Source organism: Typopeltis vanoorti, chromosome 17 (assembly GCF_054136105.1).
Source record: "Typopeltis vanoorti isolate ZY-2024b chromosome 17, IOZ_Tvanoo_1.0, whole genome shotgun sequence".
In the NCBI taxonomy this organism is placed as follows: Eukaryota; Metazoa; Arthropoda; class Arachnida; order Uropygi; family Thelyphonidae; genus Typopeltis; species Typopeltis vanoorti.
In genome coordinates this window covers 58,289,688-58,312,800 of record NC_143565.1, presented here as the reverse complement: position 1 = coordinate 58,312,800, position 23,113 = coordinate 58,289,688, and positions in this window count along the sequence as shown.

The window sequence follows — 23,113 nt, the reverse complement described above, 5'->3', positions numbered from 1 at the left end:
TATCAAACTGCGCTAATAAGAACTTAATCGGGTGATATGCAAATTTTTAAAAAATTCAACATTAGTTCGATTACAGCGCCCTCTAACGATATAATGTCCAAACAAGGAAGAAAGCACTATACTATATATTGATGGTTTCTTTAACAACCTCTGTGTTAAATTATGTGCCATATAACGAAATATACTTATATACACTCAAATAGCTTCATTAGATAGCGTTTGTGTGTGTAAAACACGAAAATAACGTTTCCGTGAAATTTTCCAAAAAGTCAATTTTTTCGTGTTTTTTAGTCAAAAGCAGCTTGTTTTCACTCTTACAGCACGAATGCGCTGATACTCGCAGGAAAATGATCCGAGCGATATGAAACTTTTTATATAGGCATAGGGCACTGTTATCTATCGAACTGCTCTAATAAGAACTTAATCGAGTGATATGCAAATTTTTAAAAAATTCAACATTAGTTCGATTACAGCGCCCTCTAACGACATAATGTCCAAACAAGGTAGAAAGCACTATACTATGTATTGCTGGTTTCTTTAACAACCTCTGCGTTAAATTATGCGCCATATAACGAAATATACTTAAATACACTCAAATAGCTTCATTAGATAGCGTTTGTGTGTGTAAAACACGAAAATAACGTTTCCGTGAAATTTTGCAAAAAGTCAATTTGTTCGTGTTTTTTAGTCAAAAGCAGCTTGTTTTCACTCTTACAGCACGAATACGTGATACTCGCTGGAAAATGATCCGAGCGATATGAAAGTTTTTATATAGGCATAAGGCAGTGTTATCTATCAAACTGCGCTAATGAGAACTTAATCGGGTGATATGCAAATTTTTTAATATTCAACATTAGTTCGATAACAGCGCCCTCTAACGACATAATGTCCAAACAAGGTATTGCTGATTTCTTTAACAACCTCTGCGTTAAATTATGTGCCATATAACGATATATACTTAAATACACTCAAATAGCTTCATTAGATAGCGTTTGTGTGTGTGTAAAACACGAAAATAACGTTTCCGTGAAATTTTGCAAAAAGTCAATTTTTTCGTGTTTTTTCGTCAAAAGCATCTTGTTTTCACTCTTACAGCACGAATGCGCTGATACTCGCTGGAAAATGATCCGAGCGATATGAAACTATTTATATAGGCATGGGGCATTGTTATCTATCAAACTGCGCTAATAACAACTTAATCGTGTGATATGCAAATTTTTTAATATTCAACATTAGTTCGATAACAGCGCCCTCTAACGACATAATGTCCAAACAAGGTATAAAGCACTATACCATATATTGCTGGTTTCTTTAACAACCTCTGCGTTAAATTATGTGCCATATAACGAAATATACTTAAATACACTCAAATAGCTTCATTAGATAGCGTTTGTGTGTGCAAAACACGAAAATAACGTTTCCGTGAAATTTTGCAAAAAAGTCAATTTTTTCGTGTTTTTTAGTCAAAAGCAGCTTGTTTTCACTCTTACAGCACGAATGCGCTGATACTCGCAGGAAAATGATACGAGCGATATGAAACTTTTTATATAGGCATAGGGCAGTGTTATCTATCAAACTGCTCTAATAAGAACTTAATCGGGTGATATGCAAATTTTTAAAAAATTCAACATTAGTTCGATTACAGCGCCCTCTAACGACAAAATGTCCAAACAAGGTAGAAAGCACTATACTATGTATTGCTGGTTTCTTTAACAACCTCTGCGTTAAATTATGCGCCATATAACGAAATATACTTAAATACACTCAAATACCTTCATTAGATAGCGTTTGTGTGTGTAAAACACGAAAATAACGTATCCGTGAAATTTTGCAAAAAGTCAATTTTTTCGTGTTTTTTAGTCAGAGGCAGCTTGTTTTCACTCTTACAGCACGAATGCGTGATACTCGCTGGAAAATGATCCGAGCGATATGAAACTTTTTATATAGGCATGGGGCAGTGTTATCTATCAAACTGCGCTAATAACAACTTAATCGGGTGATATGCAAATTTTTAAAAAATTCAACATTAGTTCGATTATAGCGCCCTCTAACGACATAATGTCCAAACAAGGTAGAAAGCACTATACTATGTATTGCTGGTTTTTTAACAACCTCTGCGTTACATTATGCGCCATATAACGAAATATACTTAAATACACTCAAATAGCTTCATTAGATAGCGTTTGTGTGTGTAAAACACGAAAATAAAGTTTCCGTGAAATTTTGCAAAAAGTCAATTTTTTCGTGTTTTTTAGTCAAAAGCAGCTTGTTTTCACTCTTACAGCACGAATGCGCTGATACTCGCTGGAAAATGATCCGAGCTATATGAAACTTTTTATATAGGCATAGGGCTGTGTTATCTATCAAACTGCGCTAATAAGAACTTAATCGGGTGATATGCAAATTTTTAAAAAATTCAACATTAGTTCGATTTCAGCGCCCTCTAACGACATAATGTCCAAACAAGGTAGAAAGCACTATACTATGTATTGCTGGTTTTTTAACAACCTCTACGTTACGTTATGCGCCATATAACGAAATATACTTAAATACACTCAAATAGCTTCATTAGATAGCGTTTGTGTGTGTAAAACACGAAAATAACGTTTCCGGGAAATTTTGCAAAAAGTCAATTTTTTCGTGTTTTTTAGTCAAAAGCAGCTTGTTTTCACTCTTACAGCACGAATGCGCTGATACTCGCTGGAAAATGATCCGAGCTATATGAAACTTTTTATATAGGCATAGGGCAGTGTTATCTATCAAACTGCGCTAATAAGAACTTAATCGGGTGATATGCAAATTTTAAAAAAATTCAACATTAGTTCGATTACAGCGCCCTCGAACGACATAATGTCCAAACAAGGTAGAAAGCACTATACTATGTATTTAACATATCACCCGATCTTTTTCTTTAACATCCTCTGCGTTAAATTATGTGCCATATAACGAAATATACTTAAATACACTCAAATAGCTTCATTAGATAGCGTTTGTGTGTGTAAAACACGAAAATAACGTTTCCGTGAAATTTTGCAAGAAGTCAATTTTTTCGTGTTTTTTAGTCAATAGCAGCTTGTTTTCACTCTTACAGCACGAATACGTGATACTCGCTGGAAAATGATCCGAGCGATATGAAAGTTTTTATATAGGCATAAGGCTGTGTTATCTATCAAGCTACGCTAATAAGAACTTAATCGTGTGATATGCAAATTTTTTAATATTCAACATTAGTTCGATAACAGCGCCCTCTAACGACATAATGTCCAAACAAGGTATAAAGCACTATACTATATATTGCTGGTTTCTTTAACAACCTCTGCGTTAAATTATGTGCCATATAACGAAATATACTTAAATACACTCAAATAGCTTCATTAGATAGCGTTTGTGTGTGTAAAACACGAAAATAACGTTTCCGTGAAATTTTGCAAAAAAGTCAATTTTTTCGTGTTTTTTAGTCAAAAGCAGCTTGTTTTCACTCTTACAGCACGAATGCACTGATACTCGCTGGAAAATGATCCGAGCGATATGAAACTTTTTATATAGGCATAGGGTATTGTTATCTATCAAACTGCGCTAATAAGAACTTAATCGGGTGATATGCAAATTTTTAAAAAATTCAAAATTAGTTCGATTTCAGCGCCCTCTAACGACATAATGTCCAAACAAGGTAGAAAGCACTATACTATGTATTGCTGGTTTTTTAACAACCTCTGCGTTACATTATGCGCCATATAACGAAATATACTTGAATACACTCAAATAGCTTCATTAGATAGCGTTTGTGTGTGTAAAACACGAAAATAAAGTTTCCGTGAAATTTTGCAAAAAGTCAATTTTTTCGTGTTTTTTAGTCAAAAGCAGCTTGTTTTCACTCTTACAGCACGAATGCGCTGATACTCGCTGGAAAATGATCCGAGCTATATGAAACTTTTTATATAGGCATAGGGCAGTGTTATCTATCAAACTGCGCTAATAAGAACTTAATCGGGTGATATGCAAATTTTAAAAAAATTCAACATTAGTTCGATTACAGCGCCCTCTAACGACATAATGTCCAAACAAGGTAGAAAGCACTATACTATGTACTGCTGGTTTCTTTACCAACCTCTGCGTTAAATTATGCGCCATATAACGAAATATACTTAAATACACTCAAATAGCTTCATTAGATAGTGCTTGTGTGTGTAAAACACGAAAATAACGTTTCCGTGAAATTTTGCAAAAAGTCAAATTTTTCGTGTTTTTTAGTCAAAAGCAGCTTGTTTTCACTCTTACTGCACGAATGCGCTGATACTCGCTGGAAAATGATCCGAGCGATATGAAACTTTTTATATACGCATAGGGCAGTGTTATCTATCAAACTGCGCTAATAAGAACTTAATCGGGAGATATGCAAATTTTTAAAAAATTCAACATTAGTTCGATTACAGCGCCCTCTAAAGACATAATGTCCAAACAAGGTGGAAAGCACTATACTATGTATTGCTGGTTTTTTAACAACCTCTGCGTTAAATTATGCGCCATCTAACGAAATATAGTTAAATACACTCAAATAGCTTCATTAGATAGCGTTTGTGTTTGTAAAACACGAAAATAACGTTTCCGTGAAATTTTGCAAAAAGTCAATTTTTTCGTGTTTTTTAGTCAAAAGCATCTTGTTTTCGCTCTTACAGAACGAATACGCTGATATTCACTGGAAAATGATCCGAGCGATATGAAAGTTTTTAAATAGGCATAAGGCAGTGTTATCTATCAAACTGCGCTAATAAGAACTTAATCGGGTGATATGCAAATTTTTAAAAAATTCAACATTAGTTCGATAACAGCACCCTCTAACGACATAATGTCCAAACAAGGTATAAAGCACTATACTATATATTGCTGGTTTCTTTAATAACCTCTTCGTTAAATTATGTGCCATATAACGAAATATACTTAAATACCCTCAAATAGCTTCATTAGATAGCGTTTGTGTGTGTAAAACACGAAAATAACGTTTCCGTGAAATTTTGCAAAAAGTCAATTTTTTCGTGTTTTTTAGTCAAAAACTGCTTCCTTTCAATCTTACAGCACGAATACGCTTAAACTCGCTGGAAAATGCTTCCAGCGATATGAAACTTTTTATGCAGGCATAGGGCAGTGCTATCTATCAAACTACACTAATAACAACTTAATCGGGTGATATGCTAATTTTTAAAAAACTCAACATTAGTTCGATTACAGCGCCCTCTAACGACATAATGTCCAAACAAAGTATAAAGCACTATACTATGTATTGCTAGTTTATTTAACAACCTCTGCGTTAAATTATGTGCCAAATAACGAAATATACTTAAATACACTCAAATATCTTCATTAGATAGCGTTTGTGTGTGTGTAAAACACGAAAATAACGTTTCCGTGAAATTTTGCAAAAAGTCAATTTTTTCGTGTTTTTTAGTCAAAAACTGCTTCTTATCACTCTTACAGCACGAATACGCTGTAACTCGCTGGAAATTGCTTCCAGAGATATGAAACTTTTTAAGTAGGCATAGGGCAGTGCTATCTCTCAAACTGCGGTAATAAGAACTTAATCGGGTGATATGCAAATTTTTAAAAAATTCAACATTAGTTCGATAACAGGGCCCGCTAACGACATAATGTCCAAACAAGGTATAAAGCACTATACTATGTATTGCTGGTTTCTTTAAGAATCTCTGCGTTAAACTATGTGCCATATAACGAAATATACTTAAATACACTCAAATAGCTTCATTAGATAGCGTTTGTGTGTGTGTAAAACACGAAAATAACGTTTCCGCGAAATTTTGCAAAAAGTCAATTTTTTGGTGTTTTTTAGTTAAAAACTGCTTCTTTTCACCCTTACAGCACGAATACGCTGAAACTCGTGGAAAATGCTGCCAGCGATATGAAACTTTTTATTTAGGCATAGGGCAGTGATATCCATCAAACTGCGCTAATAAGAACTTAATCGGATGATATGCAAATTTTTAAAAAATTCAACATTAGTTCGATAACAGCGCTCTCTAAGGACATAATGTCAAAACAAGTTATAAAGCACTATACTATGTATTGCTGGTTTCGTTAACAACCTCTGGGTTAAATTATTTGCCATATAAAGAAATATACTTAAATACACTCAAATAGCTTCAGTAGATAGCGTTTGTGTGTGTAAAACACGAAAATAACGTTTCCGCGTTTGTGTGTGTAAAACACGAAAATAACGAAAATAACGTTTTTTAGTTAAATCTGCTTCTTTTCATTCATACAGCAAGAATACGCTGAAACTCGTGGAAAATGATCCGAGCGATATGAAACTTTTTATATACGCATAGGGCAGTGTTATCTATCAAACTGCGCTAATAAGAACTTAATCGGGAGATATGCAAATTTTTAAAAAATTCAATATTAGTTCGATTACAGCGCCCTCTAAAGACATAATGTCCAAACAAGGTGGAAAGCACTATACTATGTATTGCTGGTTTTTTAACAACCTCTGCGTTAAATTATGCGCCATCTAACGAAATATAGTTAAATACACTCAAATAGCTTCATTAGATAGCGTTTGTGTTTGTAAAACACGAAAATAACGTTTCCGTGAAATTTTGCAAAAAGTCAATTTTTTCGTGTTTTTTAGTCAAAAGCATCTTGTTTTCGCTCTTACAGAACGAATACGCTGATATTCACTGGAAAATGATCCGAGCGATATGAAAGTTTTTAAATAGGCATAAGGCAGTGTTATCTATCAAACTGCGCTAATAAGAACTTAATCGGGTGATATGCAAATTTTTAAAAAATTCAACATTAGTTCGATAACAGCACCCTCTAACGACATAATGTCCAAACAAGGTATAAAGCACTATACTATATATTGCTGGTTTCTTTAATAACCTCTTCGTTAAATTATGTGCCATATAACGAAATATACTTAAATACCCTCAAATAGCTTCATTAGATAGCGTTTGTGTGTGTAAAACACGAAAATAACGTTTCCGTGAAATTTTGCAAAAAGTCAATTTTTTCGTGTTTTTTAGTCAAAAGCAGCTTGTTTTCACTCTTACAGCACGAATGCGCTGATACTCGCTAGAAAATCATCGGAGCGATATGAAACTTTTTATATAGGCAAAGGACAGTGTTATCTATCAAACTGCGCTAATAAGAACTTAATCGGGTGATATGCAAATTTTTAAAAAAATTCAACATTAGTTCGATTACAGCGCCCTCTAACGACATAATGTCCAAACAAGGTAGAAAGCACTATACTATGTATTGCTGGTTTCTTTAACAACTTCTGCGTTAAATTGTGCGCCATATAACGAATTATACTTAAATTCACTCAAATAGCTTCATTAGATAGCGTTTGTGTGTGTAAAACACGAAAATAACGTTTCCGTGAAATTTTGCAAAAAGTCAATTTTTTCGTGTTTTTTAGTCAAAAACTGCTTCCTTTCAATGTTACAGCACGAATACGCTTAAACTCGCTGGAAAATGCTTCCAGCGATATGAAACTTTTTATGCAGGCATAGGGCAGTGCTATCTATCAAACTACACTAATAACAACTTAATCGGGTGATATGCTAATTTTTAAAAAACTCAACATTAGTTCGAATACAGCGCCCTCTAACGACATAATGTCCAAACAAAGTATAAAGCACTATACTATGTATTGCTAGTTTATTTAACAACCTCTGCGTTAAATTATGTGCCAAATAACGAAATATACTTAAATACACTCAAATATCTTCATTAGATAGCGTTTGTGTGTGTGTAAAACACGAAAATAACGTTTCCGTGAAATTTTGCAAAAAGTCAATTTTTTCGTGTTTTTTAGTCAAAAACTGCTTCTTATCACTCTTACAGCACGAATACGCTGTAACTCGCTGGAAATTGCTTCCAGAGATATGAAACTTTTTAAGTAGGCATAGGGCAGTGCTATCTCTCAAACTGCGGTAACAAGAACTTAATCGGGTGATATGCAAATTTTTAAAAAATTCAACATTAGTTCGATAACAGGGCCCGCTAACGACATAATGTCCAAACAAGGTATAAAGCACTATACTATGTATTGCTGGTTTCTTTAAGAATCTCTGCGTTAAACTATGTGCCATATAACGAAATATACTTAAATACACTCAAATAGCTTCATTAGATAGCGTTTGTGTGTGTGTAAAACACGAAAATAACGTTTCCGCGAAATTTTGCAAAAAGTCAATTTTTTGGTGTTTTTTAGTTAAAAACTGCTTCTTTTCACCCTTACAGCACGAATACGCTGAAACTCGTGGAAAATGCTGCCAGCGATATGAAACTTTTTATTTAGGCATAGGGCAGTGATATCCATCAAACTGCGCTAATAAGAACTTAATCGGATGATATGCAAATTTTTAAAAAATTCAACATTAGTTCGATAACAGCGCTCTCTAAGGACATAATGTCAAAACAAGTTATAAAGCACTATACTATGTATTGCTGGTTTCGTTAACAACCTCTGGGTTAAATTATTTGCCATATAAAGAAATATACTTAAATACACTCAAATAGCTTCAGTAGATAGCGTTTGTGTGTGTAAAACACGAAAATAACGTTTCCGCGTTTGTGTGTGTAAAACACGAAAATAACGAAAATAACGTTTTTTAGTTAAATCTGCTTCTTTTCATTCATACAGCAAGAATACGCTGAAACTCGTGGAAAATGCTTCCAGCGATATGAAACTTTTTATTTAGGCATAGTGCAGTGATATCTATGAAACTGCGCTAATAAGAACTTAATCGGGTGATATGCAAATTTTTAAAAAATTCAACATTAGTTCGATAACAGCGCCCTCTAACGACATAATGTCCAAACAAGGTATAAAGCACTATACTATGTATTGCTGGTTTATTTAACAACCTCTGCGTTAAATTATGTGTCGTGTAACGAAATATACTTAAATACACTCAAATAGTTTCAATAGGTAGCGTTTGTGTGTGTAAAACACGAAAATAACGTTTCCATGAAATTTTGGAAAATGTCAATTTTTTCGTGTTTTTTAGTCCAAAACTGCATCTTTTCACACTTAGAGCACGAATACGCTGAAACTCGCTGGAAAATGCTTCCAGCGATATGAAACTTTTTATGCAGGCATAGGGTATTGCTATCTATCAAACTGCGCTAATGAGAACTTAATCGGTTGATATGCAAATTTTTAAAAAATTCAACATTAGTTCGATAACAGCGCCCTCTAACGACATAATGTCCAAACAAGTTATAAAGCACTATACTATGTATTGCTGGTTTTTTTAACAACCTCTGCGTTAAATTATGTGCAATATAACGAAATATACTTAAATACACTCAAATAGCTTCATTAGATAGCGTTTGTGTGTGTAAAACACGAAAATAACGTTTCCGTGAAATTTTGCAAAAAGTCAATTTTTTCGTGTTTTTTAGTTAAAAACTGCTTCTTTTCACTCTTACAGCACGAATACGCTGAAACTCGCTGGAAAATGCTTCCAGCGATATGAAACTTTTTATGCAGGCATAGGGTAGTGCTATCTATCAAACTGCGCTAATGAGAACTTAATCGGTTGATATGCAAATTTTTAAAAAATTCAACATTAGTTCGATAACAGCGCCCTCTAACGACATAATGTCCAAACAAGTTATAAAGCACTATACTATGTATTGCTGGTTTTTTTAACAACCTCTGCGTTAAATTATGTGCAATATAACGAAATATACTTAAATACACTCAAATAGCTTCATTAGATAGCGTTTGTGTGTAAAACACGAAAATAACGTTTCCGTGAAATTTTGCAAAAAGTCAATTTTTTCGTGTTTTTTAGTCAAAAACTGCTTCTTTTCACTCTTACAGCACGAATACGCTGAAACTCGCTGGAAAATGCTTCCAGCGATATGAAACATTTTATGCAGGAATAGGGTAATGGTATCTCTCAAACAGCGCTAATAAGAACTTAATCGGGTTTTATGCATATTTTTAAAAAATTCAACATTAGTTCGATAACAGCGCCCTCTAACGGCATAATGTCCAAACAAGGTATAAAGCACTATACTAGGTATTGCTGGATTATTTAACAACCTCTGCGTTAAATTATGTGTCATGTAACGAAATATACTTAAATACACTCAAATAGCTTCAATAGATAGCGTTTGTCTGTGTAAAACACGAAAATAACGTTTCATGAAATTTTGGAAAAATTCAATTTTTACCTGTTTTTTAGTCAAAAACTGCTTCTTTTTAACTCTCTTTAACTCCGAGTTTCAGCACGAATACGCTGAAACTCGGGGGGAAATGCTTCCAGCGATAAGAAACGTTTTATGTAGGCATAGGGCAGTGCTATCTATCAAACTGCGCTAATAAGAACTTAATCGGGTGATATGCAAATTTTTAAAAAATTCAACATTAGTTCGTTAACAGCGCCATCTAACGACATAATGTTAAAAACAAGGTATAAAGCACTATACAATGTATTGCTGGTTTCTTTAACAACGTCTGCGTTAAATTATGTGCCATATAACGAAATATACTTAAATACACTCAAATAGCTTTATTAGATAGCGTTTGTGTGTGTAAAACACGAAAATAACGTTTCCGTGAAATTTTGCAAAAAGTCAATTTTTTCGTGTTTTTTAGTCAAAAGCAGCTTGTTTTCACTCTAACAGCACGAATGCGCTGATACTCGCTGGAAAATGATCCGAGCGATATGAAACTTTTTATATACGCATAGGGCAGTGTTATCTATCAAACTGCACTAATAAGAACTTCATCGGGTGATATGCAAATTTTTAAAAAATTCAACATTAGTTCGATAAGAGCGCCCTCTAACGACATAATGTCCAAACAAAGTATAAAGCACTATACTATGTATTGATGGTTTCTTTAACAACCTCTGCGTTAAATTATCTGCCGTATAACGAAATATACTTAAATACACTCAAATAGCTTCAATAGATAGCGTTTGTGTGTGTAAAACACTTAAATAACGTTTCCGTGAAATTTTGCAAAAATCAATTTTTTCGTGTTTTTTAGTCAAAAACTGCTTCTTTTCACTCTTACAGCAGGAATACGCGGAAACTCGTTGGAAAATGCTTCCAGCGATAAGAACTTTTTATGTAGGCATAGGGCAGTGCTATCTATCAAACTGCGCTAATAAGAAATTAATCGGGTGATATGCAAATTTTTAAAAAATTCAACATTAGTTCGTTAACAGCGCCCTCTAAAGAAATAATGTCCAAACAAGGTATAAAGCACTATACTAATTATTGCTGGTTTATTTAACAAAATCTCCGTTAAATTATGTGTCATATAACGAAATATACTTAAATACACTCAAATAGCTTCATTAGATAGCGTTTGTGTGTGTAAAACACGAAAATAACGTTTCCGTGAAATTTTGCAAAAAGACAATTTTTTCGTGTTTTTTTGGCATAAACTGCTTCTTATCACTCTTTCAGCACGAATACGCTGAAACTCGCTGGAAAATGCTTCCAGCGATATGAAACTTTTTATGCACGCATAGGGCAATGCTATCTATCAAACTGCGCTATTAAGAACTTAATCGGGTGATATGCAAATTTTTAAAATATTCAACATTAGTTCGATAACAGCGCCCTCTAACGACATAATGTCCAAACAAGGTATAAAGCACTATACTATGTATTGCTGGTTTATTTAACCAACCTCTGCGTTAAATTATGTGTCATATAACGAAATATACTTAAATACACTCAAATAGCTTCATTAGATAGCGTTTGTGTGTGAAAAACACGAAAATAACGTTTCCGCGAAATTTTGCAAAAAGTCAATTTTTTCGTGTTTTTTAGTTAAAAACTGGTTCTTTTCACTCTTACAGCACGAATACGCTGAAACTCGTGGAAAATGCTTCCAGCGATATGAAACTTTTTATGTAGGCAAAGGGCTGTGCTATCTATCAAACTGCGCTAATGAGAACTTAATCGTGTTATATGCAAATTTTAAAAAAATTCAACATTATTTCGATAACAGCCCCCTCTAACGACATAATGTCCAAACAAGTTAAAAAGCACTATACTATGTATTGCTGGTTTCTTTAACAACCTCTGCGTTAAATTATGTGCCATATAACGAAATATACTTAAATACACACAAATAGCGTCATTAGATAGCGTTTTTGTGTGTAAAACACGAAAATAACGTTTCCGTGAAATTTTGCAAAAAGTCAATTTTTTCGTGTTTTTTAGTCAAAAACTGCATCTTTTCACTCTTACAGAACGGATACGCTGACACTCGCTGGAAAATGCTTCCAGCGATATGAAACATTTTTGCAGGCATAGCGCATTGCTATCTTTCAAATTACACTAATAAGAACTTAATCAGGTGATATGCAAATTTTTAAAAAATTCAACATTAGTTCGATAACAGCGCCCTCTAACGACATAATGTCCAAACAAGGTATAAAGCACTATACTAGGTATTGCTGGATTATTTAACAAACTCTGCGTTAAATTATGTGTCATGTAACGAAATATACTTAAATACACTCAAATAGCTTCAATAGATAGCGTTTGTCTGTGTAAAACATGAAAATAACGTTTCATGAAATTTTGGAAAATGTGAATTTTTTCGTGTTTTTTAGTCAAAAACTGCATCTTTTCACACTTCCAGCACGAATACGCTGAAACTCGCTGGAAAATGCTTCCAGCGATATGAAACTTTTTATGCACGCATAGGGCAATGCTATCTATCAAACTGCGCTATTAAGAATTTAATCAGATGATATGGAAATTTTTAAAAAATTCAATATTAGTTCGATAACAGCGCCCTCTAACGACATAATGTCCAAACAAGTTATAAAGCACTATACTATGTATTGCTGGTTCATTTAACAACCTCTGCTTTAAATTATGTGTTATATAACGAAATATACTTAAATCACTCAAATAGCTTCATTAGATAGCGTTTGTGTGTGTAAAATACGAAAATAACGTTTGCGCGAAATTTTTAAAAAATTCAATTTTTTCGTGTTTTTTAGTTAAAAACTGCTTCTTTTCACTCTTACAGCACGAATACGCTGATACTAGCTGGAAAATGTTTTCCAGCGATATGTAACTTTTTATTCAAGCAGAGGGCCGTGCTATCAATCAAACTGCGCTAATAAGAACTTAATCGGGTGATATGTAAATTTTTAAAAAACTCAAAATTAGTTCGATAACAGCGCCCTCTAACAACATAATGTCCAAACAAGGTATAAAGCACTATACTATGTATTGCTGGTTTATTTAACAACCTCTGCGTTAAATTATGTGTCATATAACGAAATATACTTAAATACACTCAAATAGCTTCATTAGATAGCGTTTTTGTGTGTAAAACACGAAAATAACGTTTCCTTGAAATTTTGCAAAAAGTCAATTTTTTCGTGTTTTTCAGTCAAAATCTGCTTCTTTTCACTCTTACAGCACGAATACGCTGAAACTCGCTGGAAAATGCTTCCAGCGATATGAAACTTTTTCTGCACGCATAGGGCAATGCTATCTATCAAACTGCGCTATTAAGAACTTAATCGGGTGATTAGCAAATTTTTAAAAAATTCAACATTAGTTCGATAAAAGCTCCCTCTAACGACATAATGTCCAAACAAGGTATAAAGCACTATACTATGTATTGCTGGTTTATTTAACAACCTCTGCGTTAAATTATGTGTCATATAACGAAATATACTTAAATACACTCAAATAGCTTCATTAGATAGCGTTTGTGTGTGTAAAACACGAAAATAACGTTTCCGTGAAATTTTGCTAAAATGTCAATTTTTTCGTGTTTTTTAGTTAAAAACTGCTTCTTTTCACTCTTACAGCACGAATACGCTGAAACTCGTGGAAAATGCTTCCAGCGATATGAAACTTTTTATGTAGGCAAAGGGCAGTGCTATCTATCAAACTGCGCTAATGAGAACTTAATCGTGTGATATGCAAATTTTTAAAAAATTTAAATTTAGTTCGATAACAGCGCCCTCTAACGACATAATGTCCAAACAAGTTATAAAACACTATACTATGTATTGCAGGTTTCTTTAACAACCTCTGCGTTAAATTATGTGCCATATAACGAAATATACTTAAATACACTTAAATAGCTTCATTAGATAGCGTTTGTGTGTGTAAAACACGAAAATATCGTTTCCGTGAAATTTTGCAAAAAGTCAATTTTTTCGTGTTTTTTAGTCAAAAACTGCTTCTTATCACTCTTACAAATACGCTGAAACTCGCTAAAAAATGCTTCCTTCGATATGTAACTTTTTATGCAAGCCGAGGGCAGTGCAATCTATCAAACTGCGCTATTAAGAACTTAATCGGCTGATATGCAAATTTTTAAAAAATTCAACATTAGTTCGATAACAGCGCCCTCTAACGACATAATGTCCAAACAAGGTATAAAGCACTGTACTATGTATTGATGGTTTATTTAACAACCTCTGCGTTAAATTATGTGTCATATAACGAAATATACTTAAATACACTCAAATAGCTTCATTAGATAGCGGTTTTGTGTGTAAAACACGAAAATAACGTTTCCGTGAAATTTTGCAAAAAGTCAATTTTTTCGTGTTTTTTAGTCAAAATCTGCTTCTTTTCACTCTTTCAGCACGAATACGCTGAAACTCGCTGGAAAATGCTTCCAGCGATATGAAAGTTTTTATGCAGTCATACGATAGTGCTATCTCTCAAACAGCGCTAATAAGAACTTAATCGGGTGATATGCAAATTTTTAAAAAATTCAACATTAGTTCGATAACAGCGCCCTCTAACGACATAATGTCCAAACAAGGTATAAAGCACTATACTATGTATTGCTGGTTTCTTTAACAACCTCTGCGTTAAATTATGTGCCATATAACGAAATATACTTAAATACACTCAAATAGCTTCATTAGATAGCGTTTGTGTGTGTAAAACACGAAAATAACGTTTCCGTGAAATTTTGCGAAAAGTCAATTTTTTCGTGTTTTTTAGTCAAAAACTGCATCTTTTCACTCTTACAGCACGAATACGCTGAAACTCGCTGGAAAATGCTTCCAGCGATATGAAACTTTTTATGCACGCATAGGGCAATGCTATCTATCAAACTGCGCTATTAAGAACTTAATCGGTGATATGCAAATTTTTAAAATATTCAACATTAGTTCGATAACAGCGCCCTCTAACGACATAATGTCCAAACAAGGTATAAAGCACTATACTATGTATAGCTGGTTTATTTAACAACCTCTGCGTTAAATTATGTGCCATATAACGAAATATACTTAAATACACTCAAATAGCTTCATTAGATAGCGTTTGTGTGTGTAAAACACGAAAATAACGTTTCCGTGAAATTTTGCAAAAAGTCAATTTTTTCGTGTTTTTTTGGCATAAACTGCTTCTTATCACTCTTACAGCACGAATACGCTGAAACTCGTTAAAAATGCTTCCAGCGATATGTAACTTTTTATGCAAGCAGAGAGCAGTGCTATCTATCAAACTGCGCTAATAAGAACTTAATCGGGTGATATGCAAATTTTTAAAAAACTCAATATTAGTTCGATAACAGCGCCCTCTAACGACATAATGTCCAAACAAGGTATAAAGCACTATACTATGTATAGCTGGTTTATTTAACAACCTCTGCGTTAAATTATGTGCCATATAACGAAATATACTTAAATACACTCAAATATTTTCAATAGATAGCGTTTGTGTGTGTAAAACACTTAAATAACGTTTCCGTGAAATTTTGCAAAAATCAATATTTTCGTGTTTTTTAGTCAAAAACTGCATCTTTTCACACTTACAGCACGAATACGCTGAAACTCGCTGGAAAATGCTTCCAGCGATATGAAACTTTTTATGCACGCATAGGGCAATGCTATCTATCAAACTGCGCTATTAAGAACTTAATCGGGTGATATGCAAATTTTTAAAATATTCAACATTAGTTCGATAACAGGGCCCTCTAACGACATAATGTCCAAACAAGGTATAAAGCACTGTACTATGTATTGCTGGTTCCTTTAACAACCTCTGCGTTAAATTATGTGCCATATAACGAAATATACTTAAATACACTCAAATAGCTTCATTAGATAGCGTTTGTGTGTGTAAAACACGAAAATAACGTTTCCGTGAAATTTTGCAAAAAGTCAATTTTTTCGTGTTTTTTTGGCATAAACTGCTTCTTTTCACTCTTACAGCACGAATACGCTGAAACTCGTTAAAAATGCTTCCAGCGATATGAAACTTTTTATGCAAGCAGAGAGCAGTGCTATCTATCAAACTGCGCTAAAAAGAACTTAATCGGGTGATATGCAAATTTTTAAAAAATTCAACATTAGTTCGATAACAGCGCCCTCTAACGACATAATGTCCAAACAAGGTATAAAGCACTATACTATGTATTGCTGGTTTATTTAACAACCTCTGCGTTAAATTATGTGTCATATAACGAAATATACTTAAATACACTCAAATAGCTTCATTGGATAGCGTTTGTGTGTGTAGCTGGTTTATTTAACAACCTCTGCGTTAAATTATATGTCATATAACGAAATATACTTAAATACACTCAAATATTTTCAATAGATAGCGTTTGTGTGTGTAAAACACGAAAATAACGTTTCCGTGAAATTTTGCAAAAATCAATATTTTCGTGTTTTTTAGTCAAAAACTGCTTCTTTTCACTCTTACAGCACGAATACGCTGAAACTCGCTGGAAAATGCTTCCAGCGATATGAAACTTTTTATGTAGGCATAGGGCATTGCTATCTATCAAACTGCACTATTAAGAACTTAATCGAGTGATATGGAAATTTTCAAAAAATTCAACATTAGTTCGATAACAGCGCCCTCTAACGACATAATGTCCAAACAAGGTATAAAGCACTATACTATGTATTGCTGGTTTCTTTAACAACCTCTGCGTTAAATTATGTGCCATATAACGAAATATACTTAAATACACTCAAATAGCTTCATTAGATAGCGTTTGTGTGTGTAAAACACGAAAAAAACGTTTCCGTTAAATTTTGCAAAAATTCAATTTTTTCGTGTTTTTTAGTCAAAAACTGCTTCTTTTCACTCTTACAGCACGAATACGCTGAAACTCGCTGGAAAATGCTTCCAGCGATATGAAACTTTTTATGTAGGCATAGGGCAGTGCTTTCTATCAAACTAGGGTAATAAGAACTTAATCGGGTTATATGCAAATTTTTAAAAAATTCAACATTAGTTCGATAACAGCGCCCTCTAACGACATAATGTCCAAACAAGGTATAAAGCACTATACTATGTATTGCTCGTTTCTTAAACAACCTCTGCCTTAAATTATGTGCCATATAACGAAATATACTTAAATACACTGAAATAGCTTCATTAGATAGCGTTTTTATGTGTAAAACACGAAAATAACGTTTCCGTGAAATTTTGCAAAAAGTCAATTTTTTCGTGTTTTTTAGTCAAAAACTGCTTCTTTTCACTCTTACAGCACGAATACGCTGAAACTCGCTGGAAAATGCTTCCAGCGATATGAAAGTTTTTATGTAGGCATAGGGCAGTGCTTTCTATCAAACTGCACTATTAAGAATTTAATCGGGTGATATGCAAATTTTTAAAAAATTCAACATTAGTTCGATAACAGCGCCCTCTAACGACATAATGTCCAAACAAGGTATAAAGCACTATACTATGTATTGCTGGTTTCTTTAACAACCTCTGCGTTAAATGACGTGCCATATATGGAAATATACTTAAATACACTCAAATAGCTTCATTAGATAGCGTTTGTGTGTGTAAAACACGAAAAAAACGTTTCCGTTAAATTTTGCAAAAAGTCAATTTTTTCGTGTTTTTTAGTCAAAAACTGCTTCTTTTCACTCTTAGAGTACGAATACGCTGAAACTCGCTGGAAAATGCTTCCAGCGATATGAAACGTTTTATGCAGGCATAGGGCAGTGCTATCTATCAAACTGCGCTATTAAGAACTTAATCGGGTGATATGCAAATTTTTAAAAAATTCAACATTAGTTCGATAACAGCGCCCTCTAACGACATAATGTCCAGACAAGCTTTAAAGCATTATACTATGTATTGCTGGTTTCTTTAACAAACTCTGCGTTAAATTATGTGCCATATAACGAAATATACTTAAATACACTGAAATAGCTTCATTAGATAGCGTTTGTGTGTGTAAAACACGAAAATAACGTTTCCGTGAAATTTTGCAAAAAGTCAATTTTTTCGTGTTTTTTAGTCAAAAACTGCTTCTTTTCACTCTTATAGTACGAAAACGTTGAAACTCGCTGGAAAATGCTTCCAGCGATATGAAACTTTTTATGCAGGCATAGGGCAGTGCTATCTATCAAACTGCGCTAATAAGCACTTAATCGGGTGATATGCAAATTTTTAAAAAATTCAACATTAGTTCGATAACAGCGCCCTCTAACGACATAATGTCCAGACAAGGTATAAAGCACTATACTATGTATTGCTGGTTTCTTTAACAACCTCTGCGTTAAATTATGTGCCATATAACGAAATATACTTAAATACACTCAAATAGCTTCATTAGATAGCGTTTGTGTGTGTAAAACACGAAAATAACGTTTCCGTGAAATTTTGCAAAAAGTCAATTTTTTCGTGTTTTTTAGTCAAAAACTGCTTCTTTTCACTCTTACAACACGAATACGCTGAAACTCGCTGGAAAATGCTTCCAGCGATACGATACTTTTTATTTAGGCAAAGGGCAGTGCTATCTATCAAACTGCGCTAATAACAAATTAATTGGGTTATATTCAAATTTTTAAAAAATTCAACATTAGTTCGATAACAGCGCCCTCTAACGACATAATGTCCAAACAAGGTATAAAGCACTATACTATGTATTGCTGGTTTCTTGAACAACCTCTGCGTTAAATTATGTGCCATATAACGAAATATACTTAAATACACTCAAATAGCTTCATTAGATAGCGTTTGTGTGTAAAACACGAAAATAACGTTTCCGTTAAATTTTGCAAAAAGTCAATTTTTTCGTGTTTTTTAGTCAAAAACTGCTTCTTTTCACTCTTACAGCACGAATACGCTGAAACTCGCTGGAAAATGCTTCCAGCGATATGAAACGTTTTATGCAGGCATAGGGCAGTGCTTTCTATCAAACTGCGCTGATAAGAACTTAATCGGGTGATATGCAAATTTTTAAAAAATTCAACATTAGTTCGATAACAGTGCCCTCTAACGACATAATGTCCAAACAAGGAATAAAGCACTATACTATGTATTGCTGGTTTCTTTAACAACCTCTGCGTTAAATTATGTGCCATATAACGAAATATACTTAAATTCACTGAAATAGCTTCATTAGATAGCGTTTTTATGTGTAAAACACGAAAATAACGTTTCCGTGAAATTTTGCTAAAATGTCAATTTTTTCGTGTTTTTTAGTCAAAAACTGCTTCTTTTCACTCTTACAGCACGAATATGCTGAAACTCGCTGGAAAATGCTTCCAGCGATATGAAACTTTTTATGTAGGCATAGGGCAGTGCTTTCTATCAAACTGCACTATTAAGAACTTAATCGGGTTATATGCAAATTTTTAAAAAATTCAACATTAGTTCGATAACAGCGCCCTCTAACGACATAATGTCCAAACAAGGTATAATGCACTATACTATATTGCTGGTTTCTTTAACAACCTCTGCGTTAAATTATGTGCCATGTAATGAAATATACTTAAATACACTCAAATAGCTTCATTAGATAGCGTTTGTGTGTGTAAAACACGAAAAAAACGTTTCCGTTAAATTTTGCAAAAAGTCAATTATTTCGTGTTTTTTAGTCAAAAACTGCTTCTTTTCACTCTTAGAGTACGAATACGCTGAAACTCGCTGGAAAATGCTTCCAGCGATATGAAACGTTTTATGCAGGCATAGGGTAATGCTATCTATCAAACTGCGCTAATAAGCACTTAATCGGGTAATATGCAAATTTTTAAAAAATTCAACATTAGTTCGATAACACCGCCCTCTAACGACATAATGTCCAAACAAGGTATAAAGAACTATACTATGTATTGCTGTTTTCTTTAACAACCTCTGCGTTAAATTATGTGCCATATAACGAAATATACTTAAATACACTCAAATAGCTTCATTAGATAGCGTTTGTGTGTGTAAAACACAAAAAAACGTTTCCGTGAAATTTTGCAAAAAGTCAATTTTTTCGTGTTTTTTACTCAAAACTGCTTCTTTTCACTCTTACAGCACGAATACGCTGAAACTCGGGGGTAAATGTTTCCAGCGGTATGAAACGTTTTATATAGGCATAGGGCAATGCTATCTATCAAACTGCGCTAATAAGAACTTAATCGGGTGATATGCAAATTTTTGAAAAATGCAACATTAGTTCGTTAACAGCGCCCTCTAACGACATAAAGTAAAAACAAGGTATGAAGCACTATACTATGTATTGCTGGTTTCTTTAACAACCTCTGCGTTAAATTATGTGCCATATAACGAAATATACTTAAATACACTCAAATAGCTTCATTAGATAGCGTTTGTGTGTGTAAAACACGAAAAAACGTTTCCGTTAAATTTTGCAAAAAGTCAATTATTTCGTGTTTTTTATTCAAAAACTGCCTCTTTTCACTCTTACAGACCTTATACGCTGAAACTCGCTGGAAAATGCTTCCAGCGATATTAAACGTTTCATGCAGGAATAGGGCAGTGCTATCTATCAAATTGCTCTAATAATCACTTAATCGGATGATATGCAAATTTTTAAAAAATTCAACATTAGTGGGATAACGGCGCGCAATAACGACATAATGTCCAAACAAGGTATAAAGCACTATACTATATATTGCTGGTTTCTATAACAACCTCTGCGTTAAATTATGTGCCATATAACGAAATATACTTAAATACACTCAAACAGCTTCATTAGATAGCGTTTGTGTGTGTAAAACACGAAAATAACTTTTCGGTGAAGTTTTGCAAAAAGTCAATTTTTTCGTGTTTTTTAGTCAAAAACTGCTTCTTTTCACTCTTACCGCACGAATACGCTGAAACTCGTGGAAAATGCTTCCAGCGATATGAAACTTTTTATGTAGGCATAGGGCTGTGCTTTCTATCAAACTGCGCTAATAAGAACTTAATCGGGTGATATGCAAATTTTTAAAAAATTCATCATTAGTTCGATAACAGCGCCCTCTAACGACATAATGTCCAAACAAGGTATAAAGCACTATACTATGTACTGCTGGTTCTTTTAACAACCTCTGCGTTAAATTATGTGCACTATAACGAAATATACTTAAATACACTCAAATAGCTTCATTAGATAGCGTTTGTATGTGTCAAACACGAAAAAAACGTTTCGGTTAAATTTTGCAAAAAGTCAATTATTTCTTGTTTTTTAGTCAAAAACTGCTCCTTTTCACTCTTACAGTACGAATACGCTGAAACTCGCTTAAAAATGCTTCCAGCGATATGAAACAATTTATGCAGGCATAGGCAGTGCTATCTATCAAACTGCGCTAATAAGAACTTAATCGGGTGATATGCAAATTTTTAAAAAATTCAACATTAGTTCGATAACACCGCCCTCTAACGACATAATGTCCACACTAGGTATAAAGCACTATACTATGTATTGCTGGTTACTTTAACAACCTCTGCGTTAAATTATGTGCCATATAACGAAATATACTTAAATACACTGAAATAGCTTCATTAGATAGCGTTTCTGTGTGTAAAACACTTAAATAACGTTTCCGTGAAATTTTGCAAAAAGTCAATTTTTTCGTGTTTTTTAGTCAAAAACTGCTTCTTTTCACTCTTACAGCACGAATACGCTGAAACTCGCTGGAAAATGCTTCCAGCGATATGAAACTTTTTATGTAGGCATAGTGCAGTGCTTTCTATCAAACTGCGCTGATAAGAACTTAATCGGGTGATATGCAAATTTTTAAAAAATTCAACATTAGTTCGATAACAGTGCCCTCTAACGTCATAATGTCCAAACAAGGAATAAAGCACTATACTATGTATTGCTGGTTTCTTTAACAACCTCTGCGTTAAATTATGTGCCATATAACGAAATATACTTAAATTCACTGAAATAGCTTCATTAGATAGCGTTTTTATGTGTAAAACACGAAAATAACGTTTCCGTGAAATTTTGCTAAAATGTTAATTTTTTCGTGTTTTTTAGTCAAAAACTGCTTCTTTTCACTCTTACAGCACGAATACGCTGAAACTCGCTGGAAAATGCTTCCAGCGATATGAAACTTTTTATGTAGGCATAGGGCATTGCTTTCTATCAAACTGCACTATTAAGAACTTAATCGGGTTATATGCAAATTTTTAAAAAATTCAACATTAGTTCGATAACAGCGCCCTCTAACGACATAATGTCCAAACAAGGTATAAAGCACTATACTATGTATTGCTGGTTTCTTTAACAACCTCTGCGTTAAATTATGTGCCATATAACGAAATATACTTAAATACACTCAAATAGCTACATTAGATAGCGTTTGTGTGTGTAAAACACGAAAAAAACGTTTCCGTTAAATTTTGCAAAAATTCTAATTTTTTCGTATTTTTTAGTCAAAAACTGCTTCTTTTCACTCTTACAGAACGAATACGCTTAAACTCGCTGGAAAATGCTTCCAGCGATATGAAACTTTTTATGTAGGCATAGGGCAGTGCTTTCTATCAAACTAGTGTAATAAGAACTTAATCGGGTGATATGCAAATTTTTAAAAAATTCAACATTAGTTCGATAACAGCCCCCTCTAACGACATAATGTCCAAACAAGGTATAAAGCACTATACTATGTATTGCTCGTTTCTTAAACAACCTCTGCGTTAAATTATGTGCCATATAACGAAATATACTTAAATACACTGAAATAGCTTCATTAGATAGCGTTTTTATGTGTAAAACACGAAAATAACGTTTCCGTGAAATTTTGCTAAAATGTCAATTTTTTCGTGATTTTTAGTCAAAAACTGCTTCTTTTCACTCTTACAGCACGAATATGCTGAAACTCGCTGGAAAATGCTTCCAGCGATATCAAACTTTTTATGTAGGCAT